Here is a 12652-nt window from a genome sequence, read left to right on the forward strand (position 1 = left end):
TGCTTTGTTATACTCTTGTCCTCCATTCCCAGAAGTCTCTTCCCGTATGAGATGTTAAGCTTATGCATTCTGGCCTTAAGTGAGGGAAGATCCAATTCAAGCCTTAACAAGGCGGCTGGAGTCCCAGGGGGAAGGGCTAAAAGAGCTCTTGCAAACTTATTCTGAATACATTCAACCTGTTTTGTATTACCCTGTCCCCAAATTTCTGCTCCGTATAACAGTTGAGGTAAAACCTTAGCAGCAAAAATCTTTACTGTGGGACATACCAAGGAGCCTCCCTTTGTTTTCCCAAAGGCTAGGATTGATTTCACTGACCTCCAGGCAGATAATTTGGCTGCCTCTATGTGGCTCTTCCAGTTCCCATTATATGAGAAGTGTATGCCCAGGTATTTAAAGCTATGACACTGCTCTATTGAGTGGCCATCCAATTTCCATTTATGTATTTGCTTCCTTTTGGAAAATACCATCACTTTGGTTTTAGAGTGATTGATTATCAGCTTCTCTTGTTCACAGATTTTACTTAGTGACCTCAAAAGTCTCCTGAGACCTATTTGCGTAGTTGACAGGAGGACCATGTCATCCGCATACAACAAGACTTGGATTTTCCTACTACCTCCTAATGGAGGGAAGTGGTCAGTGGAGCTCAACTCGGCAACTAGATTGTTTATGTAGAAATTAAACAGAAAAGGTGCTAGCAAACAGCCTTGCCTAACTCCTCCTTTTGTTTCAATGTTGCTCGATAGCTTGCCTGACAGACCTAACCTCACTCTTAGGTCTGTTCCCGAATATAGCTGATGCAGTAATAACAACAGTCGTCTATCCACATTAGTCTTTGCCAACTTTGCCCACAAACGCTGTCTGTCAATTAAGTCAAAAGCTGAGGTAAAATCCACAAATGCCGTGTATAGGCATCCTTTTGGTTTCTTCAGACTATTTTGGATTAGGTGCGACAGTACAAAACATTGGTCTATTGTGCTATTTAGCCTAAGGGAACATGCTATTAAAAATAGAGCTGCCCCCAAAGTTGATGATTATTCCAGAAAGTCTCTGCTGGCACCTTCCCTGAAAGCAACTGGCAATGGCCTCTGTGTAGACCTGAATAATGTACTAAACTGACCACATATCTTCCTCAGTGTGACAGCTCCATTATCAAGTGTTTAGAAATATTTTTCAGCCACGGCTCCTATACAAATGGAGGCTTAAAATGAACTGCAAGATAATAGTGAGGTCTCTTTGTAGCTTCAGGTGCACAGCAGTGAAATCTGAAAGAATCTGCTGTCATACTGGCATAGATGGAAGTCAGAGAAACCTGTCAAAAATTTAGTGCTTGATCCTTCCAGCCATTTTGGGGGGTAGTATTTACCAGCAAGAATTGGTCAGTATACCAGAGACAGAAAGGGAAAATCAGCTTTGGTATTTTAAGATTTGCTATATCCAAACCATCCAAGGTGTAGAATTTATCAGTCTGAATCTTTAAAACAACAGTGGACATGGACAACGGTTTACACAAGAGACAAATATTACATTGGGTTCTTGAAATGAACTACAATTTGGTTCCAAGGACCTTCCCCCATGGATACCAAAATCTGCAGATACCCTGGTCCCATTGTATACAATGGCATAGTAAAAGGGTATGCCCCTTATATAAAATCGCAAATCAAGGTTTGGAATATTTTGAGGCTGTGGATTATTAAATCCATGGATGAAGAATCTATGGCAATAGAAAACCAACTGTATTCTCATGCTCTTAATGGGCCAACAGTTATCTCTATGTTAGAAACTGTAATTGTCAGTGCTAGGATTAGTTGTCTAAGAAGCTATTACTAAAATAAGGAGTACAAGTCCTGCAAACACTCAAAATATGCACATACACACACACACACACACACACACTACATCCCTCATTTGCTGGACATTGTTCCACTCGTGTTCCATGCATTTACAAAGATATATAGGATGGAATCCATCTTAACTTGCATAAAAAGAGACACTTGCATAAAAGAGAAAGAAAATATGATTGTAATTCCTCAGAGGTAGTATAAGTGTGGTTCCCGGAAAACACAACTATTTCATAGGTATGCACACATACATACACGGCCTTCTTGCTTTTGACTTGGTGATTGGGGAACTAACTGACGGGCGAGCTCACCAGTTATGCTCAAATGGAGGATCCAGAAGAAATATGCTTGTGTATATATTTGTTATACTTGAAATATATAAAATCTGTGTCATAGAAACATAACTCAGAACAGTCACAGAGAATGGATGGCACTCAATAACCTTGCTATGCTAAGTGTGAACCTTTGTGTCATTCACAGCTATCCTTCAGAATCAGTGGTGTCAACCTTACATGTTTGCTTTAGAATATCTATTTTCAAAAAAGTAAAACCTAATTTCCTTCCAAAAGCTTTTACTGATCTCTGTAATATGTTATGTTGTGAAGAAAAAAAGACAAAAAGCAATCACTTCTCTTCAAACATTTCTCTTGTGTTGCCAGATTGTCCATGCAAATGGTGGTCCATTGCTAAAATAATTACTTTGTTAAATCCAGCAGTATATATTTCCATGGACTTGGATGTGCTATAATGCCTTTTTGTTGATAATTATGGGTGCTTCCTAAATAAATTCCTCTATGTAACCCGGGATAGGAAAATTAATAACACATGAACAAAGCTATCTTAGATACTGGCTGGCATCAGCTTCCATGACTATAATTCTCCTTCTGGAGATAACTGTCATCCCTTCAAAAATGCAGCCAGCCAATAACCACAATTGCCCAGGTCACACATTATATTTATGCATGCAAGTGTCACCTTGAGAAGGGATTACATGAAAGACAAACTCAAATTCAGTATGAACAAGGAAGACAAGCCTGATCAGACTCAGTATTTACAGACCCCTGTAAAATCAAAAGGAAATGATCCTTTTCAATTTGGTCATTTTCTCACTTCCTGTTTTTTGTTATTTGAACTGGATTCAAAGCAAATGTAAAAGCAATCAAGGCAAAGAGAAGGGAACATCAGAAATAGCTTTTTTGAGTCATCAACAGATTGCCTGAAACTACTGTAACAGGTGCCTGAGAAGGGATGTGTTATTACTTTTTGGAGTTGTGGTATGGGGATGATTTTCAGAGTAGAGACCCAATTAAAAATAGATGCCTGAGAATGTCAGTTTGATCTTCAGACATGATCCTGATCACAACTAGTACACAGTTCAGTAAAATATATAACATTAAATAGCTTCCAAACTGGTATAATCTTCTCAAAGACCCCCTGTTTAGACACAGGAGAGTCTAAACTATATCAGCTAATGGTGGATAATGATTTCATCTTTGTGCAAAGTTCAGATGTGATTGCCAGTACTTATAAACTAACTATAGTATTAGCTTGACAAAAGAGGGCAGCATCAGAAGGCTCAGGAAGACCCAAGGTTACCAGTAAGAAAATGTTAAGAAAAAAGCCTATGACATGGAGAGATACTGCAAAAAACATTCCAGTAATGACTAAGGGTGTAACTACACTGTAGAAGTAATGCAGTTTGATACCATTTTTAACTTCCATGGTTCAATGTTAGGAAATCCTAGGAGTTGTAGTTTGATGTGGCACCAGCACTCTTTGTCAGAGAAGGCTAAAGACCTTGTAAAAGTCAATTCCCACTATTCCAGAGCATTGACTCACAACAGCTAAAGTGATATCAAGCTGCACTAATTCTACAGTGTAGATACATCCTAAGTGTATTCCATGACCATCTAATGTGGACTGGCCAGTTATGGATGTGTGGTAAAACTTGATTGGCTGGCTGAAATAATAAAAAGGTGATGCAGTACTTTCCACCCTATTTTTGAAGTTCAAATTATCAACATGCCCAGTGCGGGAATTTGAATATAATATTGGCTTGGAGCCACTGTTATCTAGTGGGTGATGGCTTTGAGGCATACTCCTTTTCTCCAAGTGTTTCCTGCTTTCATTTTTCTGTGCAGTGAAAAATCACCCTCTGTAATCTATCCACACAGTGGTTTTCCATTAAGAATCCAGTTACTGGCTATAAACATGGGGAAAATATTTCAATAGTTCTGATATAATATGTCACTGGGTAGATCAAATATATTATGAAAAAATATAATCTCCCAAATGTTATTGTACTACAAGTCCCAAAAATCTTTACTAGAAAAGTCAGGGGCCATAACTCAATGGTGGATTGCATATATTACTGCCTGAAAGCCCTGGAGAACATCTGCTAGACAGGGTGGAAGCAATGCTTAGCTATTTAGACTAGAGGTCTTATCACCGATAAAGAAGTTTCTTATATTCCCAGGAAAATGGTAATAGGATGGTTTAGTATTGATGAAGGCCATACAGGGGACTTGTAAAACAAGTCAGGAAATGATCTAGATTGGACCTCTAATAAATGCCACCATATCTCTGCTAACCCAAATCTATCCTTCATTTCCAGAGTTCTTTTTTTGGGGGGGGGATTGCTTTATAATCTTTGTATCCTAGCAGTGCTCATAATGTCCAACTGCATAACCCACAGGTGCACAATCTTAAATAATAGTCCCCAATAATCTTAACTAGAGCATAACAAATGCCGTTCTATAATTAGATACACAAGATGCAGGATTTGACATGTGTTGCGACAAGCTACCTTGCATTCTGCCTTAAAAGATAATGTGCCATGCAAACTCCCTTTAAGGCACAAGGACATGTCAGCAGCTCGAGACACAGGCCCACCAAGCAAGCAGCAAAGGTGCAAGGGGATTCTCTAGTTGCATTTGCCTTGAGGCATTTTTGCCTTTCACTTCAAATGTTACAGTCTAGTTGTCTTCACAAGGAAACAGGGAAACTGTTTTGTTTTCTTCAGATGGCTAATTTGTTTTTATTTATATTGCCATTGCTAATGAAGTTGTAAGAGGCAGTTTCAGAATATGAAGAAAATAAAGGAATGTATACAGATGCACAAACCATCTCTCCTTTTACAGGCAGATATTGCACATACTGTATTTAAGAAACTCACTGAAACCTATTACTTAGGTGTGTACCAATCCCTGTTCCAATGGAGGAAATCCCATTTTGTATGAAAGGTAGAACATAAATCAAACAATTTATACCACTAAATTCCAAAGAATGTCAAAATGCCACAATTTTTCTCAGGGGCTCAAAAACAACAGCAAACAGATGATCATATGGAAAGACTTATACCCTCCAATTGAAAGAGTTGTGAACCACCCACCCCTCTTTCTGACTCAACCTCTTTTGGAAATGATGGGATTCCATGGGGGGGGGGGGGGCTTTGGTATGCAATGCTAAGAACTTCTCAAGACATGAGGACAAGTAAGGCTATAGACCTGTGTGTCAGGCCATGAGTGTCTAGTAAAGAGCACTTAACAATCACTGTATGGAAGAAGAACCTGTATCCATACTGATTCTGGTTATTGGGATTCAATGGAGATACAGAGGCACACTGGCATGGTACAGTTGCACAAGTCTACCAGCCAGATCACAAACCCAGTTCGGCTCATGAAATGTAAGCCAATTTAGTTCAACCAAGATCAACAGCACTGTATCAGTGCAAATCCAAATGCAAGATTTAGTAACTGAAAATAACACTTCAAATAACCACTCTATTGTGGTCCCTGGAGATTCCTACTACAGTGGCCATGACCATGAGTTTTCTTTCAGTGCCAACAGCCATTGTTATTTAAACATATTTAGAACTAAAATGTCCACAACACTGGCTGTGTGCAGTGTTTAAACTTTTAACTAGATTTTCCCATTACTTTTCTTTTTTTTTTCTTTAAGAAAGCCGATATAAAGCTGGTAATTTCCCCATTTGGTTTTAAGCAAATGATCAGCTTACTTGTGTAAAATAAAATGGGAGGGGGATCCTTCTGTTGATCATATACGTTCTTCCAGTCTAAAGCTCTCTACAATCTACATCAATTGTTCCCTTTATGTACTACACAACTTTCAAAAGAGCTAAAAAGCTATGTGATGAATACTTCTGAAGAGTAAGATTGAAACACTAGTTCATAGACCAAGGACTTTATCACATCAACAGCAATTAAGTGCTGGCATGAGCAGCCATGCAATTGCACATGTTTTCATTCAAGCAACAATGCCAATTCAGTGACCCGTAATTCCGGACTCCTACTTCTGCATAACCTCATAACTTCTGCTGCTCCATAATTTAAAAAAACAACATTTAAAGCAATTTTGCAATCCCAGCAATAGTTAATAAAAAACCAAATAAAACTTCTAATAAAACAAATTGGAGCAGGAGGGCTTGAAAGTGGGAGGACTGGAGAATCCTGTCTCTGATTTGACTTCAGTGCCAGGTATGCCAGCACAGAAGTGGAATGGCCCCACTGAATCAACTAGATAATGGGAACATGGCACCATTTGCAACTATTGACATCAATAGCCAGGTATGGACTTATCATGTCAATAGCAAGGAATGTCTTTATCATGGAAAGAAGACAGACTGGCAATGGGATGCAAATGGTGTATGCATACTTTATATGATAAAATCCCAAGAAAGTAAGAGAGTGCATCTGCACTGTAGAGACACCACTTTAACGGCCATGACTCAATACTATGGAATCATGGGAGTTGCAGTTTTACAAGGTCTTTAGCCTTCTCTGCCAAGCTGCAACTCCCAGGATTGAGTCATGACAATTAGAGTGTCATCAATCTGCATTAATTCTATAGTGTAGGTGTACCCTGAAAGAGGCAGAGATAGAAAATCAAAGAAATGTCTCTTTGCTAGCAGTATGCACTTGAAGTCATTACAAAATACTTCAGCTTTCTAGAATCCATAGTGATTCTGTAGGCCCTGTCAACACAGACAGGAATCTCTTCTTCCTGAGGCACAGATACATCGCAACCTTGTTTGCAATGAAGGAGACAAGAGGTAATTTAAGCAGGCAAACGAACAGTCTCTTGAAGTCCTTCAGACTTTGTATCCTCTTAATTCACTCAGGGAAATTGTATAAAGCTAACAGACAGATAGTCGTAATGCCTGATACATGAGAACTGATGTTTAATATCACCCCAGCTGCTTCATTGCTTGGCATTCTTGTACTTCCCTGCAGACCTTCTAAAATAGCTATATCTTTTGCAACCACTCCCTGGTAGTTGGCAAGGACAGCTAATCTGTATCATATATATTAATTACTGAATTCAACGCTTTTAAAAAGGGCTACAAAACAACATTCCCCAGTATTTCAGAGATTAACGGTCTTTACATCCAATTGTTGCTTCAGTTCAAAAATAAGCATGATAATGAAATGTATCTTTATGCTTTTAGCATAAAAGTGTTGGTGATCTTTTGTGGAAGATTGAAATAATGTGGAAGAGGCTTCTTTGGTATTCTTTGTATCAGATTGTACTTTATTTTATGTTTTTAGAATTGTGAATTCTATTTTATATTAAGTCAGGCTCGAAATGAAGACTAGGTAATAAAGTAAGTTTTGCTTTTTGTTTGTTTTTTTGCTAAAATACAGCAATGTAACATTTTAAAGAAATTATCTGGCAAATTCATGCAACAATTGTTAATGTCTATGTGGACTGTTCTAAACACCCTCACATACAACTGTTAAAATGATAAAATGTAGGGTATGAACATAAAACCACAGAGTAGTCACTGAAATTGTCACTGGAAATTGTCACAGCCTCAATCACAAGAGCTGCTGTGGACCAAGACCCATGATCACCTGATAGCTTGCTACATGGGATTGTGGGCCCAAGGATAGTCAAGCTAACCATAGGAACAGCAAGTCTATTATATGTGGCTGCTCTAAAAGAATGCTTTAAAGAAAGGAACCAAAAGCAAGGTCATTGCTGACACTAGAGAGTGGATAGTGTCAATTCCATACAGCAAGAAGGGAGATCAACTTCTCTAGCCACCACCTATGGCATCTTCCCTCTACCTGGTACCTTATACATTAGTGGTTCCCAAGCTTTCATCACCAGATGTTTAAGACTTCAATTTCTAGATATCCACAGATTGGCCAACATTCAGGAATTCAGGGAGTCCAAACAAGTGGAGGACCAAAGTTTGGATACCACTGTTCAACATGTTTAGGCAGTTATTCCCATCAAAACTGGTGAACAGCTATGTAGGCTGACCATAATGGGAACTAAAGAAGGTTAAAGGGCATGGGAGTGGGGGAAGCAAAGCAATGACCATGGAGGAAATAGTGTAGGACAATATGTTTAGTAATCATATTTATCCTATGCTTGTCTAAACGAAAACAGGTAAGATGAGACTCATGTACTGCCACATCATCTCTAGTAATATTAAAATAAAGGGGGCGAAAAGTTAAATGCAATAGTACAGTGCTTCTCAACCTGTGGGTCCCCAGATGTTTTTGGCCCTCAACTTCCAGAAATCCTAACAGCTGGTAAACTGGCTGGGATTTCTGTGAGTTATAGGCCAAAAACATCTGGGGACCCCCGGGTGAGAACCACTGCAATAATAAGAACCTGCCCCAATATTTGGGAAATGATGTTTCTCCGCAACCATTTCCCTCTCCTACAGTGGCTTCAGACTCTGTGAACAATCACTAAAATAATCATAAAAACACTACTGCTTTGGAATTTTTCCCACATGCACCCTTATTCAGGCTGGCAAGGGTCAAAGAGAGTCCAGCAAGTTTAGGAAGGTCACATGTTCCCTAGGCCTTCCTCAGTGTACATTTTAGAATGGTACTGACATACTTACTAAGGAAAATGAAATAAGGAATATTACTTTAATTCTTGGCCTTGGCTAGTATACTATTGAAAAAGAGAGGCAGATTTGTTTGCTTGTTGTGTGTTTTAGTGCCTGCTCTTTATTCATGATGGTGTGGTTTGATGTTGGACTAGGATTCTGGCACAAAGTGGTTTGAATCCTGATATCTGAGGTGATATGGCTGAATCAAGGCATATGCGAAAGGCATCAGCGGATGAATCTAATTACTCATGCATTTTAATATTTTTGTAATTCATGTTTTCATAGAGTTAATATAACTTTTAATTAGTTTTGGTATTGTTATTGTTTTATTGGACTGCCACTGTTTATTGAATGTGTTTTGGAGCAATGGAATTTGCCGACTGTTGTAAACTACCCTGAGTCCCTATGGGTGAGAAGGATGGGGTAGAAATGATGTAAATAAATAAATAAATAAAATCCCTGCTTAGCCAAGGAAACCCACTAGGTGACCTTGGGTATGGGACATTCTCCTAGCCTTAAATAAAAGCAATGAAAAAAATCACCAAGACAACACTAAAACCTATAGTTATACTCAAATTGGAAGGTATATAGCAAAAACAACCCCTTTATTCAAGGACCTGGAAATAGCATATATTGATTGATTGATTGACTGATTGACTAACTGACTGATGGTATATGGGGTTGTTGTATGTCTTGATGGTATATGTCTAATCTGCCAGTATCCCTGAGGCAATCTACAACAGGTGAAAAAATTAAAACTTCAAATACCGAATTAAAAAACAACACAGGCTAAAACTACTTTTCTTAAAATAGCTTTGAAACCATAGACCTTTAAAACTGCCAGATCAGAAAACTCTGGCTTTAAGGTCCAAAGGCCAAGTGATGTAACAGCCAGAAGCTCAGAAAGGATATAGCCAGTCTGACTTCCCTTGGGAAGGTACAGCTTATAAATAGACATGATTTATTTTACCTGCATAATAGACATAGTATGTAGCATAGACTGATAGTAATCAAGGGCACTGCAGAATCACTGTGACCATTTGGAATATTAATTTGCCTTTCTTGCATCTAGTTCTAACTCTGCCTAGACAATAAAAACAGATCCATGTAGAGCATAAAAATGGGTTTGGGGGCATTTTTGGAAGGAAGATATAGCCTCATTTTCAGAGCCATACTTAAAGTTATCTCTTTTAAGATGGTCCAATAAAAACAAAAACCTATGTAGACCCAGAACTTGGGAAAATTAATATTTTGAAATAGTCCACAAACATTACCCCTTAAAAATCCTGAAGTCATCACAAATGAAAAGGGTTATGGTCCCTTCCAACACCAAGTTTCCATAATTCTATAAGTAAGATTATTTTAGAAAACAATAGACAAGAATCCAAACAAACAGATAGACAGACAAGCCCACATTGGAATCATGAGTAAGAATCTGGTTTTTGTACCAAATGCTCAGGAGATATCTTTAACTTATTTTTGTGTTCACCTACTTTATTTCTAGGCTGCATTGGAGCCAGGCTACTTTTAGACTTAAATGTTCTAAAGCAGATAATTAATATTGCCAGAGAAATATGAGCACAGGTCTAGTTTCTGCACTACACTGTGAATTGTTACGAACACTCTCTAATTTTCTCTAGATTGGAATGGCAACAGCAGACCATTGCCAAAGTATAAACACACAACTTTGCTATATAAGGCAATTTGATGGGAAATGCATAGACAGAACATAAGACATAAATGACAGTTTCAGAATATACTGGTTGGACAGTAAACAAAATTATTAAAACAATTTTTCTGGTAAAATCAATGTTTTTTCCTACCCCTCATCCATACCATTAATTTTTCAGATATTTAAAAAAGGACATATGAATTAAGAAAGAAAGGTAAGAAGAAAATACACATTTAGGTAAATGCATTTTACACTACAGCATTTTTGCCTTTATTTTAAATGCTTTTATTGTTTTTTTGGAAGATGGTGATGGAATGGATAAGAGATAAAGCAAAGCATACAAGGCAAAGCTGTACATGTCTAGTAAGGAGTAAATTCCAGTCTACTCAAAGAGGTCATAAACTACTCAGTTCTCAAAGGCAACATATTAAATCTCAAAATAATTTGAAAGAAGTGGCAGAATGGGTTAGACAAGTGGTATTTTTTTCTGAAAACTGTTGACTATCAAAATAAGTCAGGAACACCGCCCTCTTTATAAGCCCAATCAATGGCCTCTTGTAGACAAGACAATAATTGGGTAGGAATGGCCCAAACCATTGGTTCCAATTCTTACAGGTTCCAGAAAATTTACTTTTTCATCTTCAGTTCCTAGATTGTCCAGTTACCATGGCCAGTACTTGTTAGAGGGGGATTTTGGGAACTTGAGTCCTAAAAGATAACCTTTCGAGTTTCCATTTGGAATATCTGCAGTGAGGCATCATGCCAAGACCCCCAATACATTCCTCCATCTTGAATTTCTTTCTCCATGCGAAGGGGCCCATGTAATTCTGTTCCCACATGCTGTTTCTGAATGTTGATTTGCATACTAGGTTGAACTCACTAATCCATTACTAAAAATGTTTCCTTCTCCCCAACCCTGCAGCCCTCTGTGCCACCTGAATATCTCCTCTAGAACTCCTGAAGCAGATTCTGATGGTGCACAGAAAGCCAACAGAAACATTTTGGTCATTAGAATAGAACTCAATTATATCCACTCCATTATGTTTAGGATTAATAATCTACACATGGACAACCATGGCTAGTAAAACATAAGAGGAGGAAACCCATGCAGCCATAATGGGATTTCAGCTTTCTAGCACCCTCTGTTCACATCAGGGCTGCTCGGGTTCCTTCCTCCCACACTGAACACTGACACATGCTTGCACTGCTAAACACGCATACATAATGTAAGAATCAGTCTTAATGAACCTCTAACAATACATTAAAATTAGAACAATCATAAAAATAAAATAGCTTAAGCAGCCAGTGCCAGACAGCTAAAAGTCCCTCATAGGCACACAGAGGGAATTTGAGAACATTATGAATGTATTTAGTTCTCCTTTCTCTATCTCTCTCTTTTGAAACCAGGAGGAGCATATCATTAAAATCAGTGGTAGATTTTCTTATGATTTTAAAATATGGGGGAAACACTTTTCTTGGGTATACCCTAGAGAGGGAAACTGTACTATATGAAAGCAAAAGTTTAGGGAATTCAATGACCCCAATTAGTAGTTTAAAAAAACTTCTAAAAATCACGTTATGTATTCATGCATGTGTGTAATCATGTGATGATCCTAATCGTCAGTGTGACTCACAGAGCAGAGAAGCACAAAGTCCTGATCTTAGCTCTTAAGTATTGCAAATACTGCAATATTTGCACTGGAATAGCCATTGCAACACAGGACTCTTGTAACTAGCACAGCTCTAAGAGGGAACACATTTTGAGTGCCTTTCTCATTAGGGATTTGCGTATTAGAATGGGGCAATGAATCTTAGGGATCCGATTAGGAATTTCATCAAGGGCCTTCCCTTCCTTCCACAACCAATCTGCCAACAACTGAAATAGTGCCATGATCAGAATACTACAGGATTTACAAGAGTAAGACCACAGATGATGAGGATTCACACAATAAACCCGTACAGATTTAAGCACTATATCTCTAAACCCTTTAAACCATTCTGCTCACAAGGAAATGTTCATTAGTTGTTTGCACAAACGGATGACCATGACTCATAGCTTAGTTGTAACTCCTCAAATAGCATTGAATCTCACTAAACAATATCAAAGTTGATGAATTCAAGCAAAATTATGCATTAAATAAACTTTATTGACTGAAACCAAGCTGTTCAACACAGGCTTTAGGATCAGAATGTTAGCCCTGCTATATGACCCCAAGAACGTCAAGTCAATTAGGTTGAGTAATGCTTGATAGTCCACAGTCATCAACA

At 38.2% G+C, this 12652-nt stretch overlaps 1 protein-coding gene across 5 annotated transcripts in view; it reads right to left on the reverse strand.

Annotated features, from left to right (window-relative positions):
* Window positions 1–12652, reverse strand: part of adgrb3 (adhesion G protein-coupled receptor B3) — a 678053-nt gene that overhangs the window by 152677 nt on the left and 512724 nt on the right. The gene's annotated exons all lie outside the window — the stretch shown is intronic.

The sequence above is a fragment of the Anolis carolinensis genome, chromosome 1, assembly GCF_035594765.1.
Source record: "Anolis carolinensis isolate JA03-04 chromosome 1, rAnoCar3.1.pri, whole genome shotgun sequence".
In the NCBI taxonomy this organism is placed as follows: Eukaryota; Metazoa; Chordata; class Lepidosauria; order Squamata; family Dactyloidae; genus Anolis; species Anolis carolinensis.